This window comes from Peromyscus maniculatus, chromosome 6 (assembly GCF_049852395.1).
Source record: "Peromyscus maniculatus bairdii isolate BWxNUB_F1_BW_parent chromosome 6, HU_Pman_BW_mat_3.1, whole genome shotgun sequence".
Lineage (NCBI taxonomy): Eukaryota > Metazoa > Chordata > Mammalia > Rodentia > Cricetidae > Peromyscus > Peromyscus maniculatus.
The window spans coordinates 88,118,949-88,142,202 of NC_134857.1; the positions used below are offsets into that span (position 1 = coordinate 88,118,949).

At 41.0% G+C, this 23,254-nt stretch overlaps 1 long non-coding RNA gene across 1 annotated transcript in view; it reads left to right on the plus strand.

Annotated features, from left to right (window-relative positions):
* Nucleotides 1-22,952, plus strand: part of LOC107401498 (uncharacterized) — a 42,335-nt gene extending 19,383 nt beyond the window's left edge. Inside the window, exons 5-6 of the long non-coding RNA XR_006073439.2 lie at nt 21,547-21,659; nt 22,718-22,952. This is a non-coding gene — a long non-coding RNA (uncharacterized LOC107401498). The remainder of the gene's footprint in view (nt 1-21,546; nt 21,660-22,717) is intronic.
* Nucleotides 22,953-23,254: the final 302 nt, after the last annotated feature.

Sequence of the window (23,254 nt, forward strand, 5' to 3'; positions counted from 1 at the left end):
CAAGGAAAGATGGGCAGAAATACATACAGCAAGGAGGGACAGTCCAGGAGGGAATGGCTGGGATCTCAGCTGAGGGGCTTATGACCCTCAGACCCTGCTTCTAGGGGGGAATGTCAACAGGCCTCATCTTGAGGATCTCTTTTAAGTAGTCGGGGCTATTTTGATTAAGAGTGTAGTTGTAGTATGTTTAGAGGGTAGGGTTCTACCACTACTACTGAATCGGTGGGTTCGGGAAAGACTTTTCTCTGAGCACTGGATTCTCATCCAGTGAAGTACACCTGGTTCAGAACAGGTCTTGTTGAAAATGCTAAGACATGTTTACATCAGTAGGAGTGGTAAGCGTAGGAGATGACAAACAGGCTTACAGCCTTGTATGTTATCAGCATCTTAGCCTATCTTAACTTACTATCTAAGTTGTTAAAAAGGCTTTAGTCTAGTTTATTTCCCACAGTATGCTCAACTTCTCATTTGTTCAGAAAAAGCGATGTGTTAAGCAGTGGGTGCACTCTGAAATCAGATTGGATTGGGCTTTGAAATTGTCTCAACCACTTGCTAGCTCTGTGACCTTGGAACCCGGAAACACTCTGCAGTTCAGTTTCCTTGTTTTGTTAAGTGGGGTGACAATACGATGGTAAGGTTAGTTGTAAATATCCAATGTAAAATGTGTGTGGCACACCTAGCAAAGTTGACTGTCAGTATGAATGACTATTGCCACCATGATTTCTGAAGGTCACCACGCCACTCCATTCTCTGTCCAAATTATCTTCTTCAAGGCCATTCAACTATAAATGTAACAGTGCTTCAGCCTCTCCTCACTACCTCATAATAACTATGTTATTATGAATAATAAGTGTAACTATGAATAATCATAGTGTGGAGCTCAGCTGTAGCCTCATCCCATGTCCTGTGGTGGGACCTTCCAATTGCTATCACCCTTTTGTGCATTTCTAACTTGCAATGTAAGAAACTGATGCCCAAAAAAGAGAAGGGACTTGCACAGAGCGAGGGCAGAGTTGGGATCACAACTTAGGTCATTGATCTCCAAAGCACATGCTCTTTCTATTTACCTACTTTTTTTTTTTTTTTCCCCCGCCCAGAGACAGGGCTTCTCTGTGTAACTGCCCTGGCTGTCCTGGAACTCAGTTTGTAGACCAGGCTGGCCTTGAACTCACAGAGATCCACCTGACTCTGCCTCCAGAGTGCTGGGATTAAAGGCGTGCACCACCACCACCAAGCCTCTGTTTGCCTATGTTTTTTTTTTTAACCTCAGAGAAGAGAGCTCTCTCTTTTCTGAACACAATGACCAGACACACAAGTTGCTTCCTAAGATGTTTAGACCTTTCCCCTTTGTCTGCCACTGTAAATGCACTTCATTCATTCATTTGTTCACTTGCTCAGCAAATGTTTACTGGGTGCGTATTAGATGCTGGGATCTTAAAATGGTTAAGACAGCCTGTGTCTTCAAATAACTCATTCTCTTGTGGAAAATATAGCCACATATATAAGGACGTGGGGGAATCAGGACTAGGGAAGCCAGCGTTCCGAATGGTGGGGTTGAGGGAGGTGTGGCAGTAAGAGGTAAGGCTTGCAAAGGAGGTGGCTGAGTTGATCCATTGTGTTGCTCTTTATATCGATCGTCTAGAAATGTGCTTGAAGTTTAAGCAGCTTTTCTGTTTTAGGCTTTAGTCAATGCCCTAGGCCTAAACTGAGACATAGTCTCTTCCACTCTATGCCCTCAGGATTTACAGTCCAGCCAGGAAAGAAGGACCATAATTAGTCAAATGCCATTAAAATTGTATGGGGATCATGCCGGAAGAATGTAGGAGCTACTTTGGTGGTGAGGGTGGTTGGGTGACTGGACAGCCATTGAGGAAGTGGTTAATTCTATAGGGCAAAGGTTGTTTTGGAAGTCCAGTTTACTTTTAATATACTTTAGTCTATTCATTCCTGTCTTGCTGGATTTTTTTTTCTACTTTAAATACCTCTGAGGATGTCCCACAGACCATGCCAAGTAAAAATAGCACATTTAAAGCTACGTTGTATTTTACAACATTTTCCTGGGAAAGAAGCTATAATTTAAAGCATAATACATCAAGATAGGATGATGTCTCCATAATTAACAACATCTTGGTAAAACTAAGGAGATGAGTATATTTCTAATCACATTTGAACTGTGTATTACTTGACCACCATCGCCCTCTATGAAGTGGACAATAGCTCAGCACCAAGTCTAGCTTTCCAATTGCATGACTCTCTCTAGAAAACATTTTTCAGACTTTGCAAACCTCAGACTAAGTAGGTAACAGTAGGTTTAGTAAGAGGTCAGAAACTTAGAATACAGCAAACGAGTATTATATATACTAACTATACATTGCTGCATCTGTATTTTTATCATCATTTTGTACTGCACTAAGGGTGAAGGTTAAGTGAGGACCACAGCTGCACTGATGATTGCCCCTGAACATGAGCTCTGGTTTGCTCACCAGCTGAGGAGGGCATTGCAGCTCACAAGGGTAACAAAGCTATTGTCCAATGGGACACATGTTGACAAGAGACTGCAATCCTCTCCTCCCCACTCCTATGGCAGTAAGGACTGATCATTGCCTCTACCCAGCTCAGATCCTAGGTTGACTCTTCATTAGGGTCTAGCAGTCAAATGAACACAAGGCAGATTGTCTGGCAGAATGCACAAATGTTTTCTCATAAAGAAGTAAAAATCCAAAGAGATGGACAAAGCAGAAAGCTCTAAGGCTTTTCATACAATAAATAAATAAATTTATAAAGAACTTGCAGGACTGAATGACCTGGGCTAAAGGCAGTGAATTCTAGGGTGGTTGCTAAGAGAACTGTGCTAGGGAGGTATGAAGCTAATGAAAGTAGAAGGTACTTGACTGAGTTTGTTTATTAGTTTACTGCTGCAGCATTCCCAGTCTGATAGTAATCTGTGTTTGTTTGTTTGGTCTGGGAACAGAGATGACACCTCTCCCAAAAGAATCTTTATAGCCTGCTGCAAGTCTGAAAAGGAGGGTTGGTTAGTGCTTTCTGCAGTGACTCTGTCCACTGGCATCAGCCTGCAGTAACTGATGTACCAATCCAGCATATTTTGGGGTGTATTGTTCTTAACTCCATCACCACATTTGCTCCCCTTTGACGTTCACTTCACTGAGCAACTTCTGGCTCATGACACTGGTCCACTTGATGAGGTGACAACTGTGATTTTCCTCCTTTCTTGGCTTTACTTTTATTTCCCCCTCACTCTTGTTATCTTGGGATTGCACTCATTCAATAAACCATTAACATCTATGCTTTGTTTCCTAGAGAGTCTGACCAAGACCATAAATAAAGAACTATCATAAAACAGAAAGACCAGCAACTCTATTAAAAAAAAAAAAACTGAAAGAGATGAACAGTTCATGAAAAAAAAAACCTAACCATGAATGTAAATGACTCTTAAAACTGGGCAAAGATGGCCAATGACATCATAATAAGAACTGTAGAGTAAAATTAGAGTGGTGTATACTTTTGGACCATGTCAGCAGACACTCTCGTTGCTGGTGGAGATATACACTGACGTAGCTTCAATGGACAGTGATTTAACAGTGTCTTCAGAACTTGTGTTGTCTCATTGCTGGTGGAGATGTACACTGACGTTGTAGCTTCAATGGACAATGATTTAACAGTATCTTCAGAACATGCGTTGTCTTTAGTCCAGCAATTCTATGTTCATTGTTTATAAAAATAATGAAATAGTCTTGCACACATCAATTAGAGACTGGGGCTCAGTAAATTATGGCACATTAATAAATGGACCATTATGTAGTCTTTTAAAAAGGTGATTTGAAAGTATTGATATATAAAAATCTAAGATTTATATTAAGTAAAAATGTCTCTAGAAATATATGCAGGAAACTAGTCATACTAGCTGCCCCTGAGCAGACGTATTCTGCATTGACTGTAGCTTTTCAGTTGTGTACTATGAAGCTGAATTACCTGTTTTCAGCTTCACTGAGGAATCATTTACATATAGTTAAATCACAGCCATTGAAGTGAACAATGCAATGACTTTTCAAAATTGTGTGCTCCTGCAAAACCACACTACCCTCAAAATGTAATGTGTATGTGATCTTTAGAAGAATCCTTGTGCCTTCGTCCCAATGGGTCTTGGCCCCCAGAAACCACTGAAGTGCTTTCTGTCATGAAAGGCTCATTTTCATCTTATATAAATGGGAATCACACAATGGGTACTCTCTTATATCTTGCATCTGTATTTAGTGTGTCATTTTAAGATTTATTTATGTTTTTATATGTACTAAGCTCTGTTCTGTTCTTTGAATGTACCACATTTTATTTACCTAGCCAACTGTTGAGGAATATTTGAGTTGTTTACAGATGCGGACTATGTAAATAAAGCTGTTAGGAACATTTGTGTACAAGTCTGAATGGAAATACATTCTAAAATTTTTTTTGAGGGGGCATAAATATTTAGGAGTACAATTGTTAGATTCTATGGTAGGTGTATGCTAATTTTGAAAGAAATGTCAGTCTTCCAGAATGATCATGCCATTTTCCACCCCTAATAATGAGAATTCTGTTACACATTCTTATCAATTCTTGCCTTTGTTGGTTTTTAAAATGTTATAATGAGTATGTGGTGATGTATTAATGACTTTGAAAGATACATTTAAAAGTAAAAACAGATAAATAAGTGATTACTATAATTTCTCCCCTCAAGTTTGGAAATAATACTGTGAAAAGGTGGAGTATTGGAATTTGAGTAGGGAGGTGTGTTACTTTCGATTACTGTAACAAAATGCCTGAGGTAATTAAATCAAAAAGAAAAAGTTCACTTTGGTTGTCAAATTTAGGAGTTTCAATCCATGGCTGGTTGTTTTGGGGCCTGTGGCAAAGCAGAACTTTATGATAGGAGGGTATGGTACAAGCTGCTCACCTCAGAGTGGTAAGAAGACTAAGAAAGAGAGGAAGGGATCAGTATCCTGTAATCTTCTTCAAGGGCATTCCCCCATGATCTTAAAACTCTCACTAGGCCCTCTGTCTTAACATTTTTCACTACTTTCTAGTAGCACCGTGAAGAGTCCCAAGCTACATGGGTCTTTGGGGGGGAGAAGTCTAGATCCAAAGTGTAGCAGAAAGTATTGTAAATTTCTGTTTCTATGTATCAAATTACAACAATTTAGCAGCTTGAAATACCACACACATTTATCATCTGACCTTATCTGTTGGTCAGAAGTCCAGGTCCAGCTTTTTGCTGGGCACTCTATTCTGTTTAGGGTTCTGCAAGGTGACAAGGTCTTGTTGAGTTCTTCATTTTTTAATCCTTTTGAGTCAGGATCTCATGTATCCCAGATTGGCCTTGAACTTTCAATGTAGTTGATTTGAACTAAAGAAATATTTTATTGTATTTTAAATTGTGTGTGTGTGTGTGTGTGTGTGTGTGTGTGTGTGTGTGTGTGTGTTTGTGTGGGTATGTTCATGTGAATGTAGGTGCCTTGCAGAGGCCAGAAGAGGGCATCAGATCCCCTAGAGCTTAAGTTAGAGTTGCCTGTGAGTTAGAGTTGCCTGTGAACCACCTAACATGGGTGTTGGAAACCAGATATGGGTCCTGTGGAAGAGCAGGAAGTGCTCTTAGCTGTTGAGCCATCTCTCCAGCCCTGTGACTGGTGCTTTTGATCCTCCTGCTTCTACCTCCTGAGTGCTGGGATTGTAGACTGTGTCACATGTCCAGTTTGATGTGTTGTTGAGGATTGAACCCATGGCTCATGGAATAGGCAAGCACTTCACCAAATGAGTTACATCCGCAGCCCTACAGCTACATTCTTCATGAAGCTCAGCATTCACTTCTAGTTCACACGGCTCTTAACAGAATTTGATTCTTGTGGTTGTGAGACTGTGGCCTTTTTTTTTTTCCTTATGGCTGCCAGCTAGGGCCTGTTAACCTCTAAAGGTCACCTGCTTTCCCTGGATTGTGTCCCTTTCACAACTTACTTTCTCAAGGCCAGCAAGAAAAGCTCCTTCTCTAGTTCCTCCAGATAAAGTCTTACATCAGGTGATATAATATCTCACAACATAACATGGACTATTAATCCCATGCCTATCATTACTATTTTCTATTGTTAGACAATAAAAATCACTGATTCTGCCTGTACTCAAGGGAACAAAGGGTCATCCTTGGGTGTATCTGACAGAGGAAGACAACTGTGTCAAACTTGCATAGTAGTTTTCAAGTTTTCATCAGGGGTGCCTGTGAGCCCACTCATTGTTAAGGTTCCTAGGACTTGTCTTCATACCTTATTTTTTCTTTTCTTTTCTTGGCAGGGTCTTACTATGTTTCCCTGTCTTATTTAGGGTTACTGTTACTGTGATGAAACACCACGACCAAAAGCAACTTGGGAGAAATGGTTTATTTTGCTTATACTTCCAGGTCACAGTCCATCACTGAGGGCAGTCAGGGCAGGAATTCAAGCAGAGTAGAAAACTGGAGATAGGAGCTGATATAGAGGCCATGGAGGAGTGATATTTACTGGTTTGTTCCTCGTGGTTTGCTCAACCTTCTTTCTTATAGAACCCAGGACCACTAGCCCAGGAATAGCACCACCCACAATGGGCTGGGCCCTCCCTCATCAATCACTAGTTAAGAAAATGTGCTATAGGCTAGCCTACAGCCCAGTCTCATGGAGGCATTTTCTTATTTGGGGTTCCCTTCTCTCAGATGACTCTACCCTATGTCAAGTTGACATAAAATTAGCCAGCACAGTCCCTGACTGGCCTTGAACTTGTGACACTTCTTGCCTTCTGAGTGCAAGGCTGAAAGGAATGCATCACTACATTTGGTCAGAATGTCTGAGGTGGGGCTCAGGAATCTCTTCATCAGCAAATAGTTACTATTTCAGATGCATTTGAAGAGAAAGTCATCCTATAGAATTGTTGAAAGGCAAGGTTAGCAAATCAAAGTAAAGCCATTGGTAATATAAAAATAAAGTGTTAACGACAGTTCTAACATTTACAAGATGCAAAACACTGACAAGACACTTAACCTCCCTGATCCCCAGAGTTTACAAATGAATATGGTGTCTGTCCACTGCCAGATTCATTACTCCATATAAATGACATCTTGGGCAAGAACTAGGACTGCAATTCAAATATCTGTCAAATCCCATCTAACAATCTAATATAGAATTCAAAAAGAGTTCTATAACATAAAAATATAAACACAAAGGCGAAACACAAGTGTTTCTCCTCCTGACAGGGACAGGCAGAGAAAATAAAGGGTCAAGAATGGCACAGAGGAGGTGCCTATAAGGGGCAATGAAAGACTGGACCAGCACATCACTTATTCTACATGTCAAGAAGATAAACTTCCCTTAGAAAACACAATAAACTTAAAGACTGAGTTAGAAAAGAAGTATAATTACCCATTACCTACAAGAAAAATAATTAAAACACGACTTTTGTAAAAATAGAGACTAGTTTGGTAAGAGTATCCTGAGTTCTCTAATGAAAATATCACAACATGATATCAAATACAAGAGATTCTACAGTCATGAGCATGTATAATAGAAACATACATTGGGCAAAGAATGATGATCAAGTCTCAATTTTAGGCACCAACTGATATTAAAGGCATGCAAAAATCTGAGAAAAAGAAAAAGAAAGCTACATTTGAATTCCTTGGCATTTCATTAACTAGCAAATGTTCATTTTCAAAAGTGGAAAATGGATGAAATAATCACAAATGAAAAAGATAAGCAAATTTTCAACGAACAGCCATTTTAGTCATTTTTATAGTCAGTGAAGTGCGGTTGTCTCCCTCACTGAGCTTCACAGGTGGCTGCAGGAAGAACGGCAGACTCCATCTGCGGCACCACGTCACATGCACTAAGAGATGCAGAAGTCCTCTCCTCGAAAGCCCAGCAGAAGATCCCTCAGGGTTGTTCTTGGCATGGTATTAGAAATGCTGGTAATAACTATTTGGGAAAGACATAAAATATATAAGGGTAAAAAGTAATAACCCACTGGACATGATGATAGGCCTAAATGTTCCAAGAAAAGCATCCTCTAAACTGCTATAAATAATGAATGAGTTCAGCAAAGACTCAAGCCAAAGGAAACCCACACAGAACCATTGTGTTTCTGTCAGTGAAAAATAGCTGCTTATTAATAAGAGCATAAAAGAGATTCTATTCATAACTATGAACCAAAAATAAGTTACTTGAGAATTTTCCTTGAGACACAAGATTTACTCAAGAAAATAATTAAACCATAACAGGAAAAGTAAAGGAGGATGTGAACAGATGGAGAGATAATACCAGATCATTATTGGAAAAACAGTGAAGGTGGATGTGACAGTGTTTCAAAGTTACTAGATTGACTGGAAAACAGTTTAAGGCTTAACACAATGATTATAGAAGCTGAATAATGGATACCAACCCTAGAGAACAGGAAAAATATGACTCTAACATTAAAATATGTTAAGACTGATGAAATGAACCCACACTTGTCAAAATAATCAGTTTCTAAACAGGAGGAGGGGTCAGCTTAACCTGTCTACTTAGGATAGCCCTTTAAAACATTGCTTCTGAGATTATAATGTAATTACAACATTTCTCCCTTCTCCTCCACCCAAACCTTCCCATATACTCCTCCTGTTCTCCTTTAAATGCATGGCCTTTTTTTCACCAATTGCATGCATATGTTTATATGTATATACACATACATTCCTAAGTACAACCTGCTTAGTCTGTATAATGCTATTTGTATGCATGTTTGGTATTGAATAACAAATTGCTGTGCTCTTCCCCGGGGAAGACCATCTTTCCTGCTCCCAGCTTTCCTCAGTTGCCTGTAGTTCTTTGAGTAGGACTCAAGCGTCATGGACTTTCCCCCATCCACTTAGGCATGTCTATTGGTGTCATCGATGTCCAGTTCATGTTTGGCAGTCATGCTGGTGAGACTTTATTTAATATCTCCAATATTACTTGGAGATACAACCTCACAGAAAACTCCCGGATCCTCTGGGACTGACAGTCTTTTTGCCCACTCTTCTGCAGTGTTCCATAAGCCTTAGGTGTGGGGTTATCTGATAGATGTATTTGGGATAGCATTTTAAGCTTAATAGAACCAACACCACATTCTGTTCTTCCTACAGACAGGTCCATCCCAGTAAAACCACTTCTATAGCAAACTACTATGGTATGCTTCCCCCTAATAAGGTCCATTGTGTTGGTGACTTTGCATGCCTGTAGTGCAGTGGTGCTGAGTTGATAGATCTTGAAGTGGTGGAACCTACATCATTGTATCTGCTACCCTTGAGAAGGGGTAAAGGTCATTCCTCTGTGATCACTTGCTAATTTGCAAAGAAGGCATTCATGTGAAAGTCCATGCTTGAAGTGGCTCTCTGGTTTCCTGTTTACTGGTGAGATCATTTGGACACACACATGTTTCTGCTTTTGCCATCCTCATGTTTGATACAACTGAAAGGGCCCTCGCTAGAACTGGGCTGATGCAGGTGACTATGTCCTTGAACCTCCAAAACTGTGAGTTAAATAAACTTCTTTATAAAGTTAAGCTGAGGTATTCCATTATACTGACAAAAAGCTGGCTTATACACTATCTTTCTAATAAATGCTCTGGCCAAAACTAATGGAGCCATCCTTGATCTTCTTCCTTGACTTTCTGCTATAAGAACGATAGATGGAGAATCTACCACTTTGCCCCACTCTGGCCTAAGCTATCATAGGCTCTTGCCCACTCCAGTCAGGCCCTCTAACAGATCTTCCTGCCTCTATCATTGGTCTCCTATGGCTTTTTGCTTCACCATAGCCAGAGTGACCCTGGTAAGCTCTTATGTCAGATACTACCTTCCTTTTGTGCAAAACCATCTAGAGGCTTCCACCTCTCTCTGGTAAACACTTCCCTTTCCTGTTGGATAGCCTCTTCTCATTCACCCCTGACTCATTCTGTGGATGAGACCTCTTCTTGGCTTTGGAACTTCACACTCCTGGGCACTTGTTTTCTCTGTTGGAGTCTTCTTTCTCCCAGATGTTTGTATGCTTGCTCTCTCCCCTTCTTCAGGTTTTATGCAGATGTCACCTCAGCAAAATCCTCCAGAGCTTCCACAGGAGAGTTCTACTCTTCACCTCTTTGCTAGCTCTGATCACTCTTCCCTGTTTCACTTGCTGTTTACTTACCTATCTTTAAACTCCTCTCTCTCCTGCTAGCATGCTATTATTTCTATGAGGCTATGTGTTTTGTTTACAGCTTATCTTCAGTGTCTAGAATAGTGCCTGGCACCTTAAGGGGTTCGATACATATTTGTTGACTAGTCATCAAATGAAATAGAATGAAACCTTTTCTAGTGCAGCTGCCCGATTTTCTAAAGTGACTTTACAACTAGGCAGAAACAACAGATATTGTGGAAAGATTTCACAGCTCGCTGATTGTTTTGTGAACATTATAGAAGAAAGGTAGGTTATACCTTTGAGTAGTGTTTCTCAACCTTCCTAATGCTGTGACTCTTTAATACAGTTCGTCATGCTGTGGTGACCTCCAACCATAACATTATTACAGTGCTCCTTTATAACTATAATTTTGCTACTGTTACAAATCTTAATGTAAATATCTGACATGTGACCCTCAAAGGGGTTGTGACCCACAAGTTGAGAGCCGCTGCCTTAGAGCAAGCAATGCATCATTTCATGTTTAATAATACAGGTCAAAAGGTGGGTCAGAGTAAAACATGCAAGTACAGTTTTAATATGCCTGAGTTTTTAAAAATGAAAAATATAACACGAACATCTCATGTTTGAAGGATTCACAATATTTTAAAATGAACAATTTAAAAATGAATATGGTGTGTATGTATGAAATTTTCAAAGAATTGTATAACATATATTAAAAACAAATACAATATATGCAGATTATTATGGAATTTACAGATGATACAGTCAACAAAAGCTATAAAAATACAAACTATGTGAAATATATAATTGCTAGAAAGTTATTCTAAAAAAGAATATATATATTGATATATATAAGCAACCTGTGTCTATATTCCACTCCATAAATTGCCAAAAGAGGCAAATAATTTATTCTCTAATAAAGGGAAAGACTGATGATTACATGAAAGCATATAGCTTGAAAATAATTCATATTAAAACACCGTTGAGAAGCCAGCAACATGGCTTAACAGATGAAGACTCCTGCTACCAAGCCTGACAACCTGAATTTCTTTTCTGGGACCCACATGGTGGAAGGAAAAAACAGACTCCTGAAAGTTATCCTCTGATATCCACATATTCACCCACCCCCCGCACATGCAAGTAAATAAACAAATGTAAAAAAAAGAAAAAACCCCACCATTCGGGTGTGATTTTAGAACTATCAAGCCAGTATACAGCAAAATAAAAATGATAAACCTCACATTGGCAGATGTTGTGGAACCTTCTAAACAAAAAGCCATAAGAATGTCCTATCTTTTGGACTTATCTAACTTTAAGAAACTTATCTACAAGGAAGTAAATAAACCAAAAATTAAGCCAATAAAGCATCAATCTATTTTATGTCATGCAGAACGGTAAAGAATTGGAAACAGCAAAAGCTCCAAGTAATAGAGGAATTTTTAAGTAAAATTTATTTTCAAAACATGTTGGACCATTCAGAATGACAGTGTGGGAACTTTTTAATCTGAGGGAATTTGAATGTCAACATAGTAAAGCTTCTATAGGAGATGTTGAGCTGAAATGTCATCTTCCTGTAACAAAGCCAAAAGAGGTCACCCTTGGGATATATCAATATTTGGGAAAATACACTGTCCATAACTTATTTTGCAAGATAAAAAAATTATGTTACATTGGCTCATAACCATTTTCTAGACTGAAAGTTCTAAGAAAACCCTTGGTGAGGCTTGAGCCTTAAGGGTAGAGCTAGGGAGCATCCAGCTAAGGAAGTACCCTGAGAGTATCAGGAGTAGCAGGCATTGGAAGTGATGGACACCAGAATAACCATCCAGTGCTGGGGAATTCTGTGTAGGTGTGACCCCAGAGCCCTCTTCATAGGGGCTAGGATGTCTGAAGATCCTAGTGAGAACATGGTAAGTTGAAGAGCAGCTGTGATTTATTTGTCCTACTATCTCAGTTATTCTTCTATTGCTATTCTTAATTTTAGATGCCACAACCAAGGCAACTTGTAGAAGAGTTTACTGGGACTTACAGTTTCAGAGGCTGAGTCCATGACCGTATGCTGGGGATCATGGCAGCAGGCAGGCATGGTGCTAAAGCAGTAACTGAGAGCTTTTATCCTTATCTGCAAATAGGAGGCAGAGAGCCAACTTGGAATAGGGTAGACTTTTTAAACATCAAAGTACACCCCCAGTGACACACCTCCTCCAACAAGGCCACACCTCCCAATCCTTCCCAAATAGTTCCACCAAGTAGAAGCATTCAAGTATATGGGCCTATGGGAGTCATGATCATTTGAACCACCATATCACTCATATTCCAGATGCTTGGAAGGACAAGATGTATTGCCCATGTGTGTTCCTGAATGCTTAGATTTGAATTCTTACTCTATCACTTATTAGCTGTATAACGTCAAGCAAGTCAGTTAGTCTTGCTGTGACTCAGTTTCCCTCCAGAACAACTTGGATCAACACTATACCTATTTTATCATGTTTCTTGGAGGACTGGATGCCTGGAACTCCCATTACCTGTGGTCTCTTGTAATTATTACATACCCAGTAGAGTGCCCAGAAACGTATCTTGGAGATTCAGAAAGGGGTATATCAGATCTTTTGGGATTTTTTGTTTGTTCACTTTGCCTTTTCAAGACAGGGTCTCTCTGTGTAGCTCTGGCTGTCCTGGAACTGGCTCTTTAGACCAGGCTGGCCTTGAACTCTTGGAGATCTGTCTACCTCTGCCTCCTAAGTGCTGGAATTAAAGGTGGTGCACTACTGCCTGCCAACTACCTGTCAGGAATTTATAACCTAGCATTCCTGAAACAGTTGAGGTTTTATTCAGACTCTAAACTTGGGAGAAGGGAAAAGGAGGGCCTTTAAGACATTCATACAGGAGATGCTGGTGCATCCTGAGCCTGCAAGTATCACATGGGCTGCCTGGCCAGTGTCTCCCTTTGCCAGAAGTCTGACAATAGGCCCTGGCAGGAACACTTCCTCTTGAATTAGTTCTAGTGAAGCAGGACTGTTCTTAATAGAGTCATGAGACCACTGGGTACTGGACCATGGCACCTCGTGGACCCCACTGTGTGGGAGGTAGGTTCAGAAACACATTCAAGAATTTAGGAAGTGGCTAGTGTTTTTTGTCCCCTTCCCAGACTTGCCCATTGGCTGAGAGTGGGTGGTGTCAAAATTAAACCCTGATGTGCTTGCATTTTTCCTGGGAACAGCTAGAAACTTAGCTGTCTGGGTGGTGTATGGGCTAGCAAATATTCAGACTGAGTAAAGGGGCCGGAGGGGAGTGAGAAGTGTCTCCTGGGCATTTTTAGGAAGCTCTGCTGTATAATGTTCTGTGTAACTTCCTCCTCCATGTTCCCAAGAGAGTCTCATTAAAGACTGCCATTTATTTTAAGATCTCTTTTGGAAGTCAGATTCAGAGTTATTTGGAATGTTGTGCTACATGAAATGTTACAGTCCCCAATGCAGACACAATAGCAGTCCATGGGTATAGAGTTCTTTGTTCATATAATAACTTAAAATTTTTTATTTTGTGTGTATGTTTTGACTGCATGTATATATGCACATTCTGTGTGTGCCTAGTGCCTGAAGAAGCCAGAAGAGGGCACCAGATCCCCTGGAACTTTATTATTATTATTATTATTATTATTATTAGTGGGTGTGTATACATGAAGTGTGGGGGTGCGTGTGTGTTACGGCTCATGTGTAAAGGTCAGAGGACAACTTTGTATAGTTGATTCTCCTTCTATTATATGTAAGTTCCTGGGATAGCCATCAGGCTTATATGACAAGCGTTTCTACCTGCTGAGCATCACCCTTGCTTCTTTCGTAATAATAATGTGGGACATGCCCCTGTATTGAGGAACCACAATAAGGGGTGGGTGTAGGGATAGTTAAGGAACAGTACTGGAGACACAGGCAGATACACACAGAAAGGGAAATTCCATGTGTATTATCACTGTGGTAGACTGACTGCCATAAAAAAGTCTAGGTCCTAGTCCCTGGAACCTGGGAATGATATCATACCCTGTGGACACTAAATATGACCTCAGGGGACTTTATCAGAGGGATATTTGACCACAGAGAGAAAATGATGTTATTAAAGACAAAGCAATTGGAATGGTGCAGGTTGGAGATGGTGGAAGAGGCCTCACAACAAAGGATTCTGTAGGCTTCTAGAAATAACAGACAAGGAAACATTTTCCCACAGCCTCTGTAGAGTAACTATCCCTAGACACCTTGATTTTTCCCAGTCAGACTTCTGGCTCCCAGAACTATAGCATGTTAAGCCACGAATTTTGTGATACTTTGTTACAGCAGCCATAGTGAATAAGGGCATAGAATGGAATGGGTGCTCCAGCAATCACAATGTAGGTAGATGTCATACACTGTAGGCAGATGTCAGAAGGGAATTCAGAGAAGTGATGCCATTAACTCTTTCAATAAAAGAGGCTGTCTGCAGAAGGGGAACTGAAGCATTGTGCAAGTTCATGCATGCATGTTCATTGAGCCAACATTTTTGAACATCTGTTCTAAATTAGGTGCTGCATTAGGTTTACTAGGATTGAAGACAAGGAAGGCAGAGTTCATGTCTTCAAGGAACTGACTGTTAAGTTAGGAGATTTGTCATAAAATTCCTGGCTTATTGTTATACTGGTCCAGTTAAACTCTCCAGGTTCAAGTTCCTTTATGTCAATCATAAGAAGAAGTGTTTCACAGGATATTATGAGGATCGAGTGATACAATACATGGGAAATGGTTTTATAACTGTTAAGCATTATAAAAGTAAAAAGTACTGTAGAAATTAGGTATGAGAAAAAATAAGAATTGCATCTAAATAGCTTCAAGGCACATGAAAAAAAAAAAAACGATAAATGACACAAGATTCCTGGGGAGTAACAAAAGTGACAGATGAGACCAGCTTCAGCCAGGGGCATCAGGAATGCTTCCTGAGCCATGATTTAGTAGGCCATGGAGAGGCATGAGCAAGTGGAGAGGCCCTGAGGAAGGTCAAGAGAGAGAATCATCACAGAAATGGGAGTGTAATTCGATGGGAGGCAGGACCCATGGGAAACTGCCTGCCACGTTCATAGGTGTCCTTAACATCTCCTGGTATGAAGTAGTGCAATGGCTGGCATCTTCATTCTCAGGCCTTAAATTGTCCTTGGCTGCCAGTTTCCCCCATGTGTCCCCCAAAGTGTCTCCTGGCGCTCACCACAACGCCTGCCGAGAGCCCCGGCTGCATGACTGCGGTCAGCAGTCTTTAACACCAGGCTGGAACTAAAGCTGGACTTCAGTTCCATCCCCTCCTTGCTCTTCTCTTTAAAACATGCCGCTTTACTTAAGAAAATGGGTTTTTTTGTTGTTTTCCTGAGAAAATTGTTCCTTGTCAGGCCACGTGAAAGATGACAAGAATAGTTGTCGGGAAGACAGGGCTATCATTTTAGCCCAAAAGTCAAACGCTGTTTAAACTATGTTCTAGTTGACCTCTGCTAATACTGCCATATCATGTTACATTATGTTGAGAAGTTACTGGAGAATGTTTTTACTGGAATAAAAGGCTCTGTTCAGAGTTTGGTTCCTGGTTAAAAAAAAAATAAAGAGGGAAATAATTGATCTGAAAGTTGTGTTCTCCTTCTCCAAGGTAGTCACTGAATGTCTTCTCTGTACCATGTGTGCTGGGTCATGGGCAGCCCCTGTGCACAGTGCGGTCTAGGGAGTGCTGGGGTTCAGGTGAAGCTCCTTCACCTTGATATTTGAACTTGGAAATTAAAGGTTATGATTTTTAGGGAGAACTGTAAACCCCACTTATCCTCCTTTTTGTATTTTTCCTGACCATGGGCTAGAAGTTAGCCTCCTCCTTCTCTTCTTCCTTTCCTCTTTCTCCACCGCCGCCTCCACTCCCGCTTCTCCTCCTCTGCTTCCTTCCTTCCTTCCTTCCTTCCTTCCTTCCTTCCTTCCTTCCTTCCTTCCTTCCTTCCTTCCTTCCTTCCTTCCTCCTTCCTCCTTCCTCCCCTTCTATACTCTTCTCTGCTGTAAGGATAATCTTTTATTCTGTATGTCCAAGAACAGTTCAAATTTCAAATGTTTTGCCCTCCGTTCTCAAATTGTACAAGAAATGCAAATATTTTGATAAACAAGCAACAACTTTGAAATGTCTTTGTGTTCTCTGGGTAATACAAACAGCAACTGCTTACATAGGATCATCCACACGCCCTCCCATTTAAACAAGGAGGAGGAAGCAGGTATGACGTGATGTTAAATGACTTAAAGTCCAGGTTTTGATTCAAAAGATATGGTCCTCAAAATTAGCCATCATCTCTCTTCCACTCCTCAAATATACATGGTTTTTTTTCTGAAAACTTTGCCCATGTCTGTTTTATACTAATGGATAGAAGCAGTCATGGTCACATCTCCTACATAGAAGTCCAGTATGTAATCATGGATTAGCTTATTAGTCTAGAGAAGCATACACAGATAAGAACAGAAAGACAGCTATAAAAAACTGGAAAGATTTGAAAACTGCTCATAATTATAACTAACACTAAGTAAAACTGTACATACATTATGGTATTAACTATGTAAAAACACTAACATACTAATACAGTAAGGAAAGACAACAGTTGACATTAATTCCTTCTGAATGATGGAGTTAAGATTTTCTTCTACTAGGCTAGGAATAGTAAAAGAAGGCTTGCATAACACATACAAGGCCCCAGGTGTGAACCTCAGGACTGAACAAAAGAAAGAAAAAGATTAATGTTTTAATTGATATTTTTTATGTTCCTATTAATATACCTGTAATCACCTAATGTTAACTTTAGAGACAAAACCATAATATTTTAAAATAAAGCATCCCTTTAAAGAACCTTCCAAGGTGGAAACTGGCTGATAGAAGGGTAGTCCGGAGGCATCTGAGGCTCCCTTACAGGCTGAGTTGCTTGAATGGAATTTGTGAATGAGACTTTGTTGCTGCTCTGGAGTGGTGTGGTGACATATGTTTGAAGATGCTTTTGAGTAGGGAAACAAAAGTCTCGTTCCTGAGTATAGTTCCAAGGATTCTCGGATTTGGAGGAAAGTGGTCCCAGGAAAGATTATTTACGACATTAAAACTGAATCTTTCCTTGATCAATAATTGGTTCACCCTGTATATAGGGTATAGATCTAGGTTAACCTAGACCAGGAAGGAGATAAAGGTTGAAATCAGAAAGGAAATCTCAGGCTTCCCCTGTCCAGGTCAAACCAGAAGGCTGAGCCTGCTGTCCTGATAGAGAGTGGTTCTCCACCTTCCTAAGGCTGAGACCCTTTAATACAGTTCCTTGTGTTGTGCTGACCCCCGACCATAACACTACTTTCATTGCTACTTCAGAACTGTAAGTTTGCTACTGTTATGAATGTGATGTAAGCATCTGTGTTTTCCGATGGTCTTAGGTGACCCCTGTGGAAGGGTTGTTTGACCCCCAAAGGGGTCATGATCCACAAGTTGAGAATTGCTGTGGTAGAGGGCCCTTCAGCATGCTCCTGTGGTAGGCTGCTGTTCTGGTGGAGCAGTTCCTAATTGCCCCCGAGTCCTTGCTGCTGGAAGGCTGATGTCTCAGTGACTGTGTGTGATGCCTCTTGATAGGTTTTTGAAGGAGAATCTGGGGCAGCAAGACTGAGCTTTCTGAAGAGTCAAGTCCTTAGGCCATACTCTTGTGCCATTGGGTCTGCTTTTTGTCCTTTCTTACTTATTTTATGTTTTTCTCCTCTCTCTCTCTCTCTCTCTCTCTCTCTCTCTCTCTCTCTCTCTCTCTCTCTCTCTCTCTCTCTGTGTGTTTGTGTCTGTGCATATTTGAGCATGAAGGTGTGCATGCATGTATGTGGAGGCCCCAGGTTGACGTTGAGAATCTTTCCCAATTGCTTTCTACCTTATTCATTGAAGAAGGATTTCTCAGTTGAACCCAGAGTTTGACCATATGGCTAGTATGATTTCGCAGCCTCCTGTGGGATCTCAGGTGGGTGTCCACACTGATCTAGCATTTATGTGGGTTCTAGTGATTTGAACTCCAGTCCTCACACTTGTGAGGTAAATACTTTAGCCCCCGAGACATCTCCCTAGTCCTCTTCTGGTTTTTCTGACGAGTTGCCCCACTCCTGCTAGGCCCTTGTGACCAGCACTTTTCTGTGAACAAAATGACCATTCAGAGGAATCGAGCAACCAGCAACCGTCCAGAAAGTAGCAATTTGTTATACTGTCACACTGCTTAGTGTGCTTAAATCTCACATCAAGGTTTCATTCTGTGGTCCTGTAGAGTTCCAGAGAACTCACAACTTTGCTCACAGAAATAGAAGATTTACAAGATATCTTTATTGATTGTGAAAGTAATATAAATGTATTATTATTATTATTATTATTATTATTATTATTATTATTATTAGGTTTTTCGAGACAGTGTTTCTCTGTGTAGCTTTGCGCCTTTCCTGGATCTCACTCTGTAGACCAGGCTGGCCTCAAACTCACAAAGATCCGCCTGCCTCTGCCTCCCAAGTGCTGGGATTAAAGGCGTGCGCCACTGCCGCCTGACCATACATATATTATTATAAGTTGGAAAACAAGGAAGAATACATAAAAAAAAAACACCCATAATTTTAAATCTTGGTAACTGTCTCTACTAACACACTTTTTTTTTCTTGAAATTTTGTAGTTTCTTCTAATCTTTTTTCTATGTGCATTTTTTAAAACTAAGACAGGGTCTCACTCTGTGGTCCTGCTTGACCTGGAACTCACCAGGATAGATTTTTGAACAAATGTAAATCCTCTTACCTTCATTCCCCAAGTGGTGGGATTATAGGTGTGAACCATCATGCCCAACTTCTGTGTGTAAATATGCAGTACACTTATGTATTTTTATTAGTTGTGTGTGTGTGTGTGTGTGTGTGTGTGTGTGTGTTAGTTATACATGTGGAAGTCCCAGGCAAGTTTGTGGAGTTTGCTCTCTCCTTCCATTTTTACATGGGTTCCTGGGATCAAACTCATGTTACCAGCTGCAGCAAGTGCCTTTAACAACTGAGCCTTCTCACCAGCCCCTTATGCATTGTTGATTCCCACTCTTTTCTGAACATTGTAAGCATTTTGTCCCTCATGTCACTCAAATATTCTTTGAAAACCCTGATCAGTAATGACTGCATAAAATTCCTATGTAATGATGCATAAAATTCCTATGTAATGATAAACCAGCCTTCTATAACAATTCTTCCTGCATCAGACATTTAAGCTATTTCCTAGTTAGAAAGATTTAAACATTGTGTGTAGGGGGGAGACCAGTCCTTATATATCCCAGACTAGAGGAGAAACAGCATCTATGAAATGTTCTGGTGTGAAAAATGAATATGAATATGCTTGAGTCTTAAATCTAACTTCCAATTAGTATAATAGGAAAGTCAGGTAGCAGACAGGCATGTTAGTGAAATCAGGGAGCTGCAGACTTTGGGAAACTCTACAAAACAAATAGAATATATTTTTTGTTTTACTTTGTTTAGCAAATACACTATCAGGGACAAAGGAATGCATAAAACTTGTGAATGAAAAGAAGTTTGAAAGACTCCAGCCAGTTTGTGGATATGAATAGTATTTGGGTTCACACTTAAATTCTTTAAAAAATGTTTTCAAGAAATTGAAATACTTAGAAATTTGGTTATTACATTAATGCATTGTTAATCTCTTTAAAAGTGATAAGAGCGTTGTTGGGTATGCTTTTCTAGATGAATATCTTTTCAAGACAAATACCAAAAGTTTCATTTGAGTGGATGTATTCAGGGTCTGATTCAAAATATAATTGGTGAGACACAGGAGCTTGTTTGTGGGAAAGGCTCCATCATGACTGGCCACACACTGAGGACAAATCATAGGTCCACGAAGGTTTATTTTTTCTCTCTCTTTACTTTGCTGTAGGTTTGATGTTTTCTATAATTGAAAGTTAGAAAAAGGATGAAACCAAAAGGAAGTCAGCATCTCTGGGGCCAGGTGCTGATATGCTCTGTGGGAAAGATCCCTGAATAAGATAGAACTCATCTTAGCCTCAGCTCTTACAGTTACTAATGTCCCTGGGCTGCTTAACCTCTGAACCTCAGAGTCTTCATTCACTTCTCATTTTCTTTTCTGGTGTGTGTGTGTGTGTGTGTGTGTGTGTGTGTGTGTGTGTGTGTGTGTGTTAGTGTGCATGTGTGTAGAGTAACCAGAGGAGGGTATTGAATGTCCTTCTCTGTCATTCTTGTCTTAATTCCCTTAATCCAGGGTCTCTCCCTGAAACTGGACTTGACTGTTTTAGCTAGACTGTCTGGTCAGCAAGCCCAGCTTCCCACAGTTTCAGGCCAAAGGCCAGACATGCCAGGCTTTTCACATGTGTGCTGGGGATCCAATCCCAGGTGCCCATGCCTGCGCAGTGAGCACTCTTACCCACTAAGCTCTCTCCCTGCTGCCCAGTGCCCTCACACGGTTATAAAGCCCACACGGTTGCTGTGAGGAGGAGACATGATGCTATCTACAAAAGTACTAGGGAACCTGGAGGAACCTGGGTATGCATGGAGGGGGGGGGGGACGGACAAAGATATGTACCTCACCTTCTTTTCCCTACTGGTTGAGCCCCGCCTGTCCCTAGCTGTCCTGGAACTCAGAGCTTCACCTGCCTCGGCCTCACAAGTGCTGGGATTTAAAGTGTGCACCACCACACCTGGGTGGCCCCTCAGCTTTAATGGGTGCTAGAGAGTAAGGTTTGCACTGAAAAACTACTCTGCTACACCTTGGGTTTCTTTGTCATTTCATTCATTTTATATTTATGAGTTGTTTTACCTAGTGGTTACTGTTAGGTCTCAGGAAGTCCATAGATCCAGAAAGGAGCTCAAGCTGATTGTCTGGCAGTTACTATTAGCACTTTACAACAATCCAGTTCAGCTCAAATTCATACCCATTGCATTTTGCTAGCATATAAAAACTTTGCTCCCATGTAGCTCTGCCCCACCCTTCCATGTCCCTACCTCCCACGGCTTTTTGGTGGTGGTACAGAGCCTGGAAATTTTCTTTTTAAGTTAAATAAGAATTGTATAATGTATTTTATATTTACAATACTCGTGTTTTCCTTTAGTCATTTAGACATGTTTTCCTTTAGTCTTTGAACACCTTTGAAGTGCTGATTTAAAGTTTTGTTTAGTAAGGCCATGCCCAGACTTCCTTGGGGCCAGTTTCAACCGTTTGCTTTTGCTTCTGTGTGTAGGCATACTCTGTTACATTTTTACATGTCTTGGCTCTTTTTTGTTGTTGAAAACTAGACTTCTCTCTCTCTCATATATTATATGTGTGCATACAGGTATTCATTTGCTGAAGTGCTAATACAGAGGTCACAGAAGAACTTCTGTGAGTTGGTTCTCTCATCCCACCATGTGGGTGTCCAGGAATGGAAGGAAGAGTCTTCGGGAACAGGTACATTTACCCACTAAGCCATCTCACCAGCTCCCAGACCAGACACTTGATAGGATGGAGGAAATCAAAGTTTGTTGTTGTTGCTGCTGTATAAAATACTCTAAGCACAACACAGGACTTGAGCTAAGGGCCTTCAAGCCCAAAGTTCTTCAGAGAGGTCTTCCTGCATGTCGATGTGGAACCCACCTCAGAAAAGCCAATGGTTTGAGGCCCCAGTACATTTTGATAATGAGATAATGATGCCTTTTAAGGGTCCCCAAATACCATAAGCTCTGCTCCTACCCCAAGGTCCTACAATCTACAGCTTTGGGCTTATTTCCTCAGACTCGCTAGAGCATGCTGAGCTACAGATGTCAAGTGCAGGATCCTAGTCCAGGCCTGGGCAACCTTCTCTGGAGACCTGGCTGGGCAAATTAAAACAATTTCTAGCCTCTTAATACAAGAAGGCCGCAATCAGATAAAACAAGGATGATGGCAAACCTGCTGCAAGCTGGAGTGACCAGTGCCGGATGTTCCCTGGGACAGGGCAAGCTAGGGGTGTGAGAGGTGCCTGTGCCGGGTAAGGAGCTGCAGAGGAAGCCAGGAGGAGGGACTGATGGTCAAGGGGAGCTCTCCCAGGAAGTGGCACACCGCCTAGGAGGCTCCTCTTCCTTTCCTGCTGAGTTAGGGCTGGCAGTAAGGCGAAGACAGAAGGGTTCTGCCCTAGGCTCCTCCTGCCAGTTCCAGACAGTTCTTCCGAGGGGAACAGAAAGACAAGGCTAAGGACCTGGGGACCCTCTCACCCCCAAGCTGTTCCAAGCTGTCCATGTGCACAAGAAGCACCTGTGAAATGGCTACTTGGGTGTAGTGTTGTGACAAGAGTGTTGGCTTTGCCAGTGAACCACGGCGGTGAGTTAGCTGAGTTATCAAGGTTCCTTGAGCCTTGTTTCTATATTTGTCAAAGAGGATATTAGCATTTGGCTACAGGACTGTAGTAGAGAACGAGATTGTGTTTTTATAGAGTGTGCCACACATACCTGGTAATTACTAAGTACTTTTCGGGTTCATCTTGTTGGCAGCCTTGGAAAAGGAGGAAAAATAAACCACTTCCTCACTGCATGTAACCTTTGTCTACAGCCGTCTCCATCTTCATCTTCCTGAGAGCCTGGCTTAGGGTCCTTATTGTAAGTAGTCCTAGCACCCATATCTTCCTGCCTCATTTATATTTGATAACTAGAGACTTAGCTGTATGGTTGCTACATTAATCTCTGTCTCCTGGAGTGACTTTTAAAAAATACATGCCTTTTAAAAGCTCTTCTTTTAGAAACTTAAAATTTCAGTGTGTGTGTGTGTGTGTGTGTGTGTGTGTGTGTGTGTGTGTGTGTGAGAGAGAGAGAGAGAGAGAGAGAGAGAGAGGTGGTGTGTGTGTGGGGGGGGGGGGTCTGAGGACAACATGCGGGAGTTGGTTCCCAGGGATCCAATGCAGACTGTCAGCTTTAGCAGAGGATGCCTTTACCCACTGAACCGTCTCACTAACCCACATCTTGGCTTTCTTTATATTTAAATTTTCCCTTAAAAGGAATAAGTTGTGTATAGATGGATTCAATGCCTTGCAC